A 13,639-nucleotide genomic window follows, 5' to 3' on the forward strand; every position below is an offset into this window, starting at 1 on the left:
TGTGCTGTTTCTGTGTGTTTGAAAGCACGTCTTGAAGTTCTCCTTGATCATCAGGCTTAATGCTGCACTCTCTCAGCCATATAAGACCTTGCAAGGAAACCATCAAATATTTATACGACATTATCCCTGATCCTATAGCCTGTAAGTAAAGAAAACACTCTGCTGACTTTCATTGCATTACAACAGGATCGGGATTCCAGCTCCGGTCTCGGATTTGGAGTTGTTACAGATTCATTGGCTTTGTTCGTCCACCAGCACCGGGTGTTTCCTGCCCAACGCTCAACTGGTTTAACCGACAACAAACTACACAGTAAAGAAGCCGCCCCGTCACAAACACCGTTAACGCCCCCCCCGCCCGTCGCAGGATCGGTGACAGTTTCTGATCTGGTGATTGAGAGGGAGGACGGTGGGGAAAACACAGGGAGAGGAAAGCGACAGTATTAATTCTACATCCCAGACTGTGAAAGGTTGCTGTTGTTCTGAAGGCTGCTTTATGGAGCAGAAACAGCCGGATCTCTGTGTTGTTTTCTCCCTGATTGATTGCCCCGGCCTGAAGCTCCTCACGAGGCACTGCGTTTTGTCGGAGTATTTACTGGAACGTCGTGAGGATAAAAGTCACGGCTCCAGACGTCACACTTCAGAGGCAAGAGGGGCAACTGTAAAGAACAGAGGCAGAGGAAGCCCACACAGACAGACACACAGGGAGAGAGCCACACTATAACATCCCACTGTATCACAAACAGATGCAATGCACTGAAGATGAAATGTTTAACACCTTATATTTACTGCACATGTGCCAGTGCAATGACTCTGTCCTCCCACGGATCAATAACATTCAGAGGTTCTTTATTTACACCGACTGTTTCAAACCAAACTGCCTCCGTCATGCTTCCCCTTTTTTATTTCAATTGATTTAATTTAATCGTTGTTCTATGGTCAAAAATTGATCTTAGAGTTAAATCCATAACAAAGACACAAATCAAAATGACCATCACATGCTTATCAAAGATCTTTCTGCAGAGATGTTGGATTAGACTCGATGTGTACCTAATAAAATGGAACCTCAGTGTTGTTTTTTATCGGCAGACTTCAGAGATAACTAAAAGGTGAATTTATAACTTTGCCTCTGTCAGATTTCCAGAGGGGAAGCTGGTGTGGAAGTGTGCGAGTTCCTCCTGTCGTTGTGACACTGGACAACAAACTGCAACAGGACAATTTGTCCCGCTTTCCCCCGAATTGATTTCGCTGCACACCTCTGGCACAGCCATGTTTCAAAGATGAGGAATCAGTCGGTCACAGACATGTGAACCCTCTGGTGTCCCGCTCAGCAGCCAGGAGGAGGAGAAAACACTTAGACAAATTTGTTTTTGATTTCTCAAATCCAGAACAGGCGGCAGGGCTTTCATTTTCAGATATTTCTGAGCCGGTCATCATATCTACACTTATTCTGCAAGAAAGGTTTTCAGTGTACGTTTACTGCACATGTAGGTGGACACCACAGGCTGTGATGTGCTGTGGACAGGACAGCCCTCGGCCCTGTCTGTCAGCGTGTGTGTGTGTGTGTGTGTGTGTGTGTGTGTGTGTTTGTGTGTGTGTGGAGGGTTCCCCACAGTTGGCGACCTGTCATGGTGACAGAGACAGACTGACACTGCAGCGCCGAGCGGTCGGTCACAGCCTTCACTTCACTGTCTTCTTTCCACTCGTCCACCGTGTTTCTCAGTTTTTCTCAGAAACCAGATCAAACAGCGTCTCACACCGTCTGCCTCTGTCACGATCACGTCCCTTGACAGCTTCGTGGGAACAGACCGTGGGTGTTCTGAAATTAAGAAAAAGGTTTTGATGATTTAATTTCTCAGTTCTCGGTTTTAAATTCATCTGTCAAGTACAACAATGTGTTTTGGTCCGAATGGGAATAACACACAAAATAAGGGAAGACAACTTATATAAATAAATCAAATTAAATATTACAACGCCTAACTAGATCAGAAGCATCAGCATTAAGTGCAAATGTGTGTGTGTGTGTGTGTGTGTGTGTGTGTGTGTTTGTTTCCATTGTATCGTCAGCCCTGTGATGTGCTGTAGGAGTGGAGTTGATTGCGTAATCCTTCATACCTCCACATGTTGCTTGTCAGATGATATTCTGCCCACTCTGCAGATTACCACTCAGATTAACACACAGTGAACACAGGGAAGGTGTGGGAGACAACACCCCCAGCGTGTGAGTCAGTGTGTGTTTGTGTCCATTTGATGTGTGTGTGTGAGTGTGTGTGTGCCAAAGTGCAGTTTGAATTTTTTTGTCAGTGCAAATTTGTGAAAAATGTTTCCAAATTGGTGTATGTATAGTTGTGCTGTTTGTCCTGCTGCTGTCTGTCTGTGGTGTGAGGAAACACACTCCAAGAGACACACACACACACACATACACACCTCCTCTAACAGCCTGAGGGGTTGAGCAGCTTATTAAAAGTTCTTAGTGGGAGACGCAGAACAGAACAAGAGAGCGACTGGCCTTAAGTGGCAGCAGACAGCGCAGACAGAGAGATTTACTTGTCTTATTCCGGCACAGAGAGATTTAAAGGAGCGCAGTGTGCGATTAAGAGAAACCACTTCTATGATACTATAATGCTTGAATGCCTGCTGGCAAATGTAACGATTAAAACGCGTGTGTGTGTCTGTGTGTGTGTCGTAACGCTTGCACGAAAGGGCATGAGCACACAGTATGTTTGTATGTACATATAACATATTTGTCTTTACTCTTTTCTTCCAGTCTGTCTAATGTCTGCTCTTTTGTCTCACGTCCTTATTCTGTTGGCAACCACACTGAGTTTGTGTGTGTGTGTGTGTGTGTGTGTGTGTTTGTCCATTCCCATTCTGTCAGGTTTATTTCTGTTATGTTTCTTAATTAGCTAATAAAGGTCATGGCATCTCTCAGTCGGGGGGGGGGGGGGGGGCAGCGCATGCAAATGAGCCAGAAGGTCAGCTGGATTAGTGACCGCCTCACTTTGCCCAAATATGGACATGCATTACAAATACCTGAAGCTTTTAAAGTGCTGCCTCCTCACCGACACACACACACACACACACACACACACACACACACACACACACACACACAGAAATAACAATGTCGAGTATCTATTGTTGTGGTGTCTACAGACAAACCAGTGTTTAATACCAGTGCAGTGAGGTTTCTGGGACTTTTCTCAGCTTTATAAGGGAAACATTGATGGTTGGTTTAGATAACAGGCAAACGTGAGCAGTCCTACAGGGCCACTGACCTGTGCAGCTCACGTCCATCGGCCCTAAAGGGGACACTCCTTTTACTTTAGTTGTTTTAGTGGTAGCATTAAGGAGCTTTATAATATCTCCTGTGTCTTTTCTTAACTCTCTTCTTCACTCTGTATGTGCACGTTATCATTTCATCCTGATAAACAAGATCAACATGCGCTCGCTGCTCTCATACTGAAAGTGTCTCTTTCAAACAGTGGAGTGCTCCTCGTGCTCTCGTCTTCATAACTCACGGGTGCACGAAGGCGTGTGTAGATAAGATAAGAGAGAGAGCGAGGGGTTAGAGAGAGGGGGAGAGAGAGAGGGAGGAGGCACTCCAGCGCTCACACAGTTGTGTTGTCGTTGCAGTGGATCTGTTACTCTCCTCTTCAGGTCCAACACCTCTTCTCGCAGCAGAGCTCGTCTCAGTGTCCTTTAGCCCTAAATCACCAGGCTGTCTCCATGTGTGAAAGCTCTCTCTCCCTCTCTGGGTCTGTAACTCATCCTGTCCGTCTCCCTCTCCCTCCATCTCTCTCTCTATTTCACACATAACTCACTGAGTCACTCTCTGTCTCTAACCTGCTCCTCTCCTGTAGCCATTCATGATCACATACTTGTATCACCCCTCTCTCTCTTCCCCCCTCCTCCCTTTCACCTTCCGTCTCCCTTCCTTTCACTAAATAATCTTCAAATCCACTTTTGACACAGCCCCGATGCTTCGAGTCACAACACTGCCTCTTGTTGTGCGTCTCTTCCAAATCCCACCGTTCATCTCTCTCTCTCCGGTGGGAGGTTGTCTGGCCGGCTGCCCGACTTACCGCAGGCAGAGTGATGGACAAGGGGTGAGACCCAGTGCATCACACTCCCCTGCAACGACGCACAACAGAGACCAGACACTACAGTGCGACACCACACTTGAATGCAAAGTGATGCAGGGAGTGGGATGATAGACAAAAAGCGAGCTCAAGTGGAGAGGGAATGATAAACAACGGCGCGCCGCTCTGGAGGAGCGGCTTCACTGCTTGAGCTCATTATGTTCATGAGCTGGAGATAAACGCAGCCGCATATCAGCCTGAGTGGAAACTCTAATAACAGAGATGTGCGTTAATGCCAAACCATCTCACGCATGATGAAAACAGATGTGAGTAAGTACACCTACTATCGGGAGTCGCAGGCTGTTTGGCCCGCGGCATTCAAAGTGCAGCTGAGAGCGAGTCAGACTGTCAGCGCCGTATCTTCAGCTGAGCAGACCCTCAGAGATGATAGAGACTTTCTTTGTTATGATCCTCTCCTCCTCCTCCTCCTCCTCCTCCTCCTCCCTCCTTTAACTCAGGAAACTATTTACCCAGAATCCAACTGTTGTTACCCAACACATGTGGCATGTCTTAGTTGCCCTCAGATAAAAAACAACTTCCAGATCGATCATGTCAGCTGTCAATCAAGACATTAAACCTGGTTTTATGCCACCAAATTGCTTAAAACCAAACTTATCAGACAAATGAAACCTTGACCATACACCAGTGTGTTAATAACTATGTTATAACGACTGAAACCATTGTTGGAAACATGTATTTGGTCCATGTCCCGTCTGTTAACATGGAGGAGGTTGGGTTGATGAGCTCTACCGCAGCCAGCCACCAGGGGTGATTCTGATATTTTGGCTCCACTTTCGGGAGCTGTCATGTCGACCATCTTTATTTACAGTCTCCACTCTCACAGAATGAAAACTACAAATGCTGCTTGAGGTGACACGGAACGTTTCTGTCTTCTTAGATATTTCAATTATTTAATCTCTTCTCTCCCGTAATTCCACTTTCTCTTTGAGTATGTGAGTTATGTTACACCCACAACCTCCACTGCTTCAAACCAAGAGTCAACCCCGTCCTAAAGCCTCGTCTGACTTTATTTCCCTCTCACCACTTCCCGAATGCAAACACGTCCCCTGTCTTCTGAACGTCCCCTCGTGCCCCTGGGGCCTCGAGACTTAGAGCCGTTTGGAGAGAAGTTTAAAAAGGTCCGATCAATAATCACCAAAAGTGCCTCTGCCATCTGCGGAATTACAATAACATGCATTTGAATGACTGAGCTCAATATGGCAATCTGCTGTATATCACTGCTAGTCATGACTCATGCTGCACACTTAGTTTCAGTTTCACATTAACATCCCGTGGATTAAGTGCTGGGGCGGCCATTGTATCCCTGCTGAGCATTTTGCTTCTTGTTTCTCGTGCACATACAATGGAGTCTAATTAGTCGATTCGCACTTTCACTCCCGCTCGCTGCTAATAAATGCTAACTACAGAGAGTCAGGCCGTATGTCATTAGCTGCATTAGCTACGGTACCGTTCTGTCAGGCGGACCACGTGAGTACATTACATACATTAGTTCTCATTCTCTATCAGTCGTCTGATTACAATAAATGCTTGCTCACATTGTAACGATGAGCTTTACAATAATGGGCCATAAATTAATACAGTGCTCAGCAGTAAATACTATTATGCTGTTAGTGTTTACAGTAGACCCATGTATATATGGCTGAATAGGCGGATAATTACCATTAACAAAGGCGGTCACACCATAACAACAGACACTTAGCCCATTTGTCATTACACCGGGGTGGGGGTGGGGGGGGTCAGAGGGGGGAGGACTGCCTTCTGATCAAGGATATCAATGCCCCCAAATCTCATTGATTTCCTCAAGGGATCAATAAGTGTATCAGCAGCTGTGTCATGTCACCATTAAATTCCCGCTGGATTTGATCTCACAGAAAAGGAGGCGTGAAAAGGTTATTATGGTAGAATTCCCTTCTCCGTCGGTGTCGCTTGGCCTTTGTGTTATCACTGAGATCATTCCTGCACACATGAGAGCGTATGGAGCCTGTGAGTGGCAAGGAAGCATGTAAGGTGTGTGTGTGTGTGTGTCTGTCTGTTGAGGGGGGCTTCCATATGAAATGTACACGAGGGTGAATCTCAGTGGTGTTAATGGCTTTTTAAATGTCAGGGAAAGTCAGGGAATGATAAAAGAGAGATCTGTTATCCACTGTCCTCATGATCACCGTGGAGCACAGTGCCGCTCAGTGTGTGTGTGTGTGTGTGTGTGTCTCTGTGTGTGTGTGTAGGAGTAGGCCAACTTCCACCCATGCTGATGTCAGCATGATTTATGCACCAATCAGATTAGTTCTGAGAGAGAGAATGAGAGAAGGAGAGTAGGGAAGGGGCGTTAGTCGGCTGCTTTAGCGTCACCACACATGCTGACGACAAACCAGCAGATTTCAGATGTTTTCTGGATTTAATAAGATCTAGAAATCCTTTTTCACTGAGTCTTTCTGTTCTTCACCCAAAACATTTACTATTACTGAACATGTTTAACAGACAGTCACTCCATACAGCTGAGCCCAGTATGAACACAGTGATGTTCCTTCAAGAGATTTGTCACACAGGCAACACTGCGTCACAAGAGCTATATAGAAATATGAAATCAACATCTTCACATTAATACATATATGTTTTTCTGATATTGATGCATATCAGAAGAGGACAAAGTGAAATCAGCCAGATTTGAAATCTATAAAAAAAATATCTGTATTTTTCAAATACAATGTTGATTTTTTCCAATCTTGTTTTGTTTGATATTTGATTTTTTTTCATGATGAAACATTTTCCTCACCCTGTGATGGACAGGTGAGCGCCAAAGGAAATATTTGATAAAGGAAATATCAGCAAAATATGGAAAATCGAATTAGACCACTAATTAGTATTTATTTATATAAATATTCAAATTATTAGTTTGTTATCGCACTAGTATTTTTTTGAGTTAAATTATCATCTTTTGATATATTTTCTTAAAGCTGACATAAAAATACTAATTATCCGGCCGTCAAAAAAACACCCATAAGATCCCAGATCAGTCAGAACTTTTGTATTTTCTTTGTCAGTAACACAAACACAGAATCAGGGAGACATCAGATGTGAGAGCAGATTTATCATGATGGTCATCGTTGATCATTGTTTCCTGACCTGAACTCTCTGTTGACCCTGTGAGACTCGACTCTGTCTCATGATCAAACAGGCAGAATCTCCCTAAAATCCACACTTTATAAAATAAACTCTGTGTGTCTGTGTGTGTGTGTGTGTGTGTCTGTGTGTGTGTGTGTGTGTGTCTGTGTGTGTGGTTTGCCCGGTGCCCTGGCCTGCTCTAACAGAGGGCTGAGTGATGTCACAGCAGACTGCATTTTAATAGAGAGGGAAGCAATTAGAGAGGGGACAGGGCGAGAGGTGGAGAGATGGAGAGGCTGTCTGTGTGACACAGAGTGTGCACGGCTCACACACACACACACACACACACACACACTCACACACAAGCACAAACACGGACTCATTACTAAGGATGAGTTAATTAATTGCTCAGTGATTCACGGTACTTGTAATTAATCTCGTAGTTATGTGAGTGTGTTTCTGAGAGGTGACTCCTCTGCCTTCCATTTATAACACAGGCACACACACAGACACACACACACACACACTAACACACACACACTGTCACTCTTCAAGTGAACTCACACGTGTCTATTTATTCTTGCAGTGTTTCAGAATTTCTCAATGACGCTTCACTAAAACTTTGTTGTTGTTGTTGTTGGCAGCTTCAGTCTTGAGGTTAATTAGGCTTTTACCCTGTGCTTATTTTTTATTATTGCTGATTAAAATCATTGCTGTTTAACCTTATTTATTGCTTCCTATCTTTTACCTCATTTCACTGTTAAATTCTTTAAAATGTTAACAGAACCTGTTACTGCTCTGCAGGCGCCTGTCTCTGTACAAAGGCTGGATGAATAGAAATGAAAATATTTATGACTTAAACAACACAATACGTGTGTGTTAGTATCGACGGGGGAGGGGGGGGGTAGTTGTACCTCACAGCAAAGACAGTAAAACAGTTACTCACATTACGCGGGTGAACAGATGACAGTGATCAAGATGGCACTTCTCTATATTGTGTTTTAGTTTTGCCTTTTATTTGGTTAAAAGGCTTTTTCACCTAAACAGTCCCAATTAGGGGGAAAGCCACGGAGAAAATGTACTGGTGTAAATGGTCCGTTACATCACGTCCCATCAGGCCTGGCTTTCATTCCTCCTCTGAGCTCTTAGCACATTCCCCCCTCTTTCCTCGTTGGATCGGTCCAGTTGAAAAATGATGTGTATTAATCTTGGCCTCCTTTACCCTCGATCCTTTGCATTTATCAGCACGGGCCGGAGTGGTTGGAGCAATCACATTTGGAAATTAAACAAATAAAAAAAGTTGAAGATGGCTGAGTGAGTGATGACGCCGGCCAGTTGGTAGCAGCATAAATCTGCACCTGTCACCGCCTCACCTCTGCCTAACACACATTTGGATATTGTTATGATTTTAGCGTGTTTGCATACATCAGCCTAATTTATTAGTATCAAACGGCGTCAGACTTATTTACAAGCACTTCCTGGTCGGCTGCCAATAAGCCCATTAAGAGCATTGTTGGAAAGTGGTTATATGATCAAATACACAATAGTAATTGTGAGTGGAGAGAGGCCGGAGCGTTTCTCAATGAGGTGATTATCTGCGTGCAGGTTATTGTGCTATTTCAGCATGACATGTAAATCTGCAGTCAATCACAGCTGCAGTCTGCTGTCAGCAAAGTGATATTTGAAAATGTCAATGACAACATTAAAGATGATGAAGGGGAAAGACGAGGAAACGAGAAAGAGCTTTTTGTGGCTCAGTAATGAGAGAATTTCTTCATATTGTAAACAAACGTTCAATTGGACTCAAGGATGAATTGATCAGAATTTGGTTGTCAAAGGTCAAAATCACTGTTTTTTGGCCATAACTTAAATTAACGCTAATTCTGACAAAAAATATTTATAAATTTTCTATTGAAATTGTTCAAGGACTCTTAATATACTGCGTGAGGGAGACATGACTGGTTGGCAGAGGCGTACAGAGATGAAGCAGTAATCCTCATGTTAAGGACATTCAACCTTATTGGTTGTTAATGCTCTTGTTTACATGATTCACTCTTCTCCCCATCTTTCCCCCCCCCATCAATCGTTCTTTGTTCTTCCTGTTTGTGAAGATTGACAGATTTGCTTGAGTTTAGGCACAAACTGAGCTGCACAGAGAAATGAGTGTGTTAGAGCTGAGTGTCTTCCAAACACAAAGAATGAAAGCCAGTAACTTATAGTAAATGTTGACATCGAATACCTGATTTGATCTTTCTTTTATTTAAAAAAAGAAAAGAAAAAGCCTCTATGTCTACATTTCTTCTTTCATTTGCTTCTTTTGGTAGAAAATAAGAAGTTTTCTCAAAAAAAGTTGGGACTTACAAGAGCAAGGTTCAACCCTCCCCAGCCATAGGTGTATGGACGGCTTCTTCCACTCAGGTGCACCCTGAAATTCAGACTCGTGATTTACAAGAAGTCATACCAACACACTGATGACAACACACTGACACGCACAAACACACACACACACACACACACACACACACACACACACACACACAAACACGCAGCAACCGACATACAGAGAGACAGAGAGAGCAGGGGTCTGGGGCTAAGTAAGCGGTGCACCAGGTTCTGCGTCATTTACCACGGCTCAATAACAACCTCTCACTCCGCCCGACACACCTGGTCACACAAAGTGACACTTGCTGTCCTCTAATAACACACACACACACACATACAGACACACACACACACACACACCCTATCTCCTTTCCCCCTATGGTGGCCTTAACCAGACACATTACATCCCCACTCCACTATCTGCTCGTGACAGATGTATTTATGTAATGCTTTTGATGTCTATTGATTCACGCGGCGGAGCCAGTTAGGAAAGAGAGAAAAATGAGATCTCAAAATCAACATGGCTGAGGGGGTTGTTTGGTGGAGACCTTCTTTCCTTCTCCATGTGTCTCTCGCTGCCTAACGAGACAGCGAGAGACACATGGAGAAGGAAAGAAGGAGTGTGTGTGTGTGTGTGTGTGAGAGAGAGAGAGTGTGTGTGTGTGTGTAGAGCAGTGAAGTCAGCAGTGGCACAAGACCTCAGGTTAAGTGTACACAAAAACACACACTTATTTCACAAAACATAGATAGGATGGATTGAGGACATGCAGGAAGTGTGTGTGTGTGTGTGTGTGCGTGTGTGTGTATGTGTGTGTGTGTGTGTGTGTGTGTGTGTGACCTTGGCTTGGCCCGGTGGTAAAGTGGGGCGTCAGGAGAGTCTGTGTGTGAGCAGCCAAGCGTTCTCCCTCAGATTAGCGGGCTTTATTACTGCCACCAACCACTGGCCTGACAAATCCTCTTATTTCATTTTACCTTCCTTTACCTCGGCCTCCCTCTTTCTCTTTTCCTCCCTCTTTTATTTCCCTAAACCTGCTTCCCGGTCGTTTCTCTCGACTCCGCAGCTTCCCCTGCTTCACCCCTCTCCCCCCCCCGACTCGCTCTCTCACTGTAGCAGGCCCCGATTTTCTATTTTCTTCCCAGTGTTTTCTCGTCATTGTCTTTCCATCTTCTCTCTGGCTCCTCTCTCACCCATACAGCTCTTTTCCCTGCCTCCCTCCACTCCTCCTCTCGCCGCGCTCCTCCCTCTATCTCTCCCCTCTCGCCCTCCCTCTCTATAGTGTGATGAATCTGTGGACAGGGGCTAATAATTGTACTTCAGCCCAAGTGCTCATTTTTCTTTGTGTTTGAAAGCTGTGACAGGCAGGAGCTCCCCCCCCCCTTCTCTGCTCCCTACCCCCCCCTCACCTCTCTCCACCCTCTCTCTTTTCTTTCTATCTTCACACAATGGGTGAGTAAAATAACTCAGGGTTTACAAGGTCATGCTGTCTAGCGGTGAGGACACGCTGGGGACTCGGGGCTGGAAGGAGTTCCTCAAAGGTGTCGTGTTGAGGCTTCAATAAAAACAGAGAATGTTATAGATTGCTGAAGCAGATGTGCGGGGGGGGAATAAGTGCATTTGATGGCGAGCGGGTTCGCTGGAAAACAGCTATTTGGATCCAAATGTTATCAGCGCCGCTCCTGAGGTTTTTATGTAAAAGAGCACGTGGAGGACTGAAGACTTTGTGGCAGGCGCCAACATCCAGGCAAACACCGTCGTCCTGTTACACAACTTTCATCGTTCGCAAAGAGAAAGTGTGGGAAACGCGAACACCTCCTGCTACACTGCACTTTCACAGATCATTTGTAGTGTGCTTCTGAGCAGCGTGGTGTTTTTAATAATGTGCCAAACAGCACAGTACGTCTGTTACACCGGGTTCGTCACATCTCAGAGAGACGTGCAGCCGCCACAGTCTCTGCTGCTTCTACCTCTGAACACACAAACCCACTCACACAGAGGCCAAAGGAGTTTCTCTTCCTGCAGGTGAACAGAATATTGAAATCGTTAAAATCTGCAAAACATGAATTCAAGAGTAAAAACATACATCTTTTTATGTTAAAATGCGTATAAGACACTGGGGGAATCATTAGCTAATTTTTCTTTTGCCTTTACAATTATAAAAAATACATAATCTCCGAGGAAAAGTCTGCAAGCAAAGCACATGTGCAGATATTGAAAGGAAATCATATTTTCATCGACTCGACAGTGGTACTTAATGAAAATTGATCAACAGTTTTAATCACAATGTCATCTTCAAGAGGGAGATGGAGAGAGACCGGGGGGGGGGGGGGGGGGAGAACAGGAAGCCAGACTTTATTGCCCGCTGTAGTTAGATGGTAAATTTCCTCCTGGCAGATATTTATTGAGTTAGTTGAGTCTAGAGAGAGCTTTAACATTGATTGTGATCATTAAATATATCCGCTCGAAATGGCAACATGGCATTCCCTCAGTCAATGGAGCCAATAGGAGCAGAACAAAGGCATAATCAAATCAATCCTCTCATAATTATTCTTTGAGAGGTGAAATTAATCACAAGAAGAAATAAAAACAATAATGGAAAATGAAATGGTCAGTCGTAAACAATTACTGCCCAAATTGAAATAAAGTCAGTGAAGGGAGAAAGTCAACGATAAATCCGACTAATTAAAATAACACTCTAATGTATCTCGGTTATTTGCTCTGCAGCAGCTTTCAGTTATCACACTGTCTTGTTCTGTTATTATAAGAGAGAAATAAAGAGATGGAGAGAGAGTGTGTGTGTCTGTGTGTGTGCGAGGACTCCACTGTGGGGTCAAAGGATCAAGGTCCTCCTCTTGTGAGAGCCGTGCTGCGCTCTCCTCCCTGCTCGCTGAGAGGAAGTGTAGCTCATTGATTAGCTATCAGATGATTCCGATACGGCCTGATCGATAGGACTTTGTTCGAAAAGCCAGGCAGGACCCTCCCTCTTCACTCAGGCGCACACACACTCACACACATACACACACACACACACACACACACACACAGCTCCATGGATCGGCCACTGCAGCATCCAGCCACACAGACGTCTGCTTGTTTGTTGTTCTCCTGAAGAGTTTCCTTTGTGTCCTGGGTTCAGTCGAGGGCTTCCCTCAAACGCTGTTTTCTATAGCTCCTCGTTTATAGAGCCGTCATTGACAAGCCCATAAGCTCGGCTTTGCTTCTTAGAATTCACCTCATGAATTGTGTTTGTACTAAGTGCACGGGTTGAAATGCCGTTGAAATACTTCAGCCACTGACAAATGGCAAGTAGAAATTTAACTAAAGAACCGGGAAGACAGATTTAGTTTAGCTTCAGTTTCCTGATCTGCAGTGAAGTCACAAACAATCCTTTTCCAATACTTTATCTCACTTTCTGTCTTTTTGAAATGATTCTGGTTCTTACTTTATTCCCAGTTTGAGACTTTCCTCTTTCACAGGAAAGTGATGGTGATGGGGCCAAAGTCTCAGTTAGGGAATTACTGTCTTCAAGATGATCACAAACACAGGTTGTGGAACAATACTTTGGAATAAAGTCCAGACAGTAGAAGGGAAGTGTGACACCTTGTAAGAAATTCTCCTGTAGTTATTCTTGGAGTGACACATTCAAGTATAAGGTCCACAGAGCGGCTGTCTCCCCGGAGGTAGAGCGGGTTGTCCACTAATTGCAGGGTTGTCGGTTTGATCCTTGGCTCCTCCTCCTCTGTAAATGTTGAAGTTGACGTGTCTCCTGAGCCACGTGGATGTGCGTGGATTGGTGAATGAGAAGCAAATTGTCAAACACTGTGTCCGTTACAGTAGAAAAGTCTGTTAACCATAGAGATAAAAACAAAACACAGACAGACAGAGGGGAACTAAACAGCTGACGTGCTAAACGCTCACTGGGAAATACAGACAGACGCCAGAGGAGGAGACTGGTGACGAGGCTCAGCAGCCTGCAGACTCAGGTCATCCACACGGTGTA

General features: G+C 44.6%; 1 protein-coding gene across 1 annotated transcript in view; it reads left to right on the forward strand.

The window, feature by feature from the left end:
* LOC133954997 (transcription factor Maf-like) overlaps positions 1–13,639 on the forward strand; it is a 41,533-nt gene that overhangs the window by 26,181 nt on the left and 1,713 nt on the right. The window lies entirely within an intron of this gene.

The sequence above is a fragment of the Platichthys flesus genome, chromosome 6 (assembly GCF_949316205.1).
Source record: "Platichthys flesus chromosome 6, fPlaFle2.1, whole genome shotgun sequence".
NCBI lineage: Eukaryota > Metazoa > Chordata > Actinopteri > Pleuronectiformes > Pleuronectidae > Platichthys > Platichthys flesus.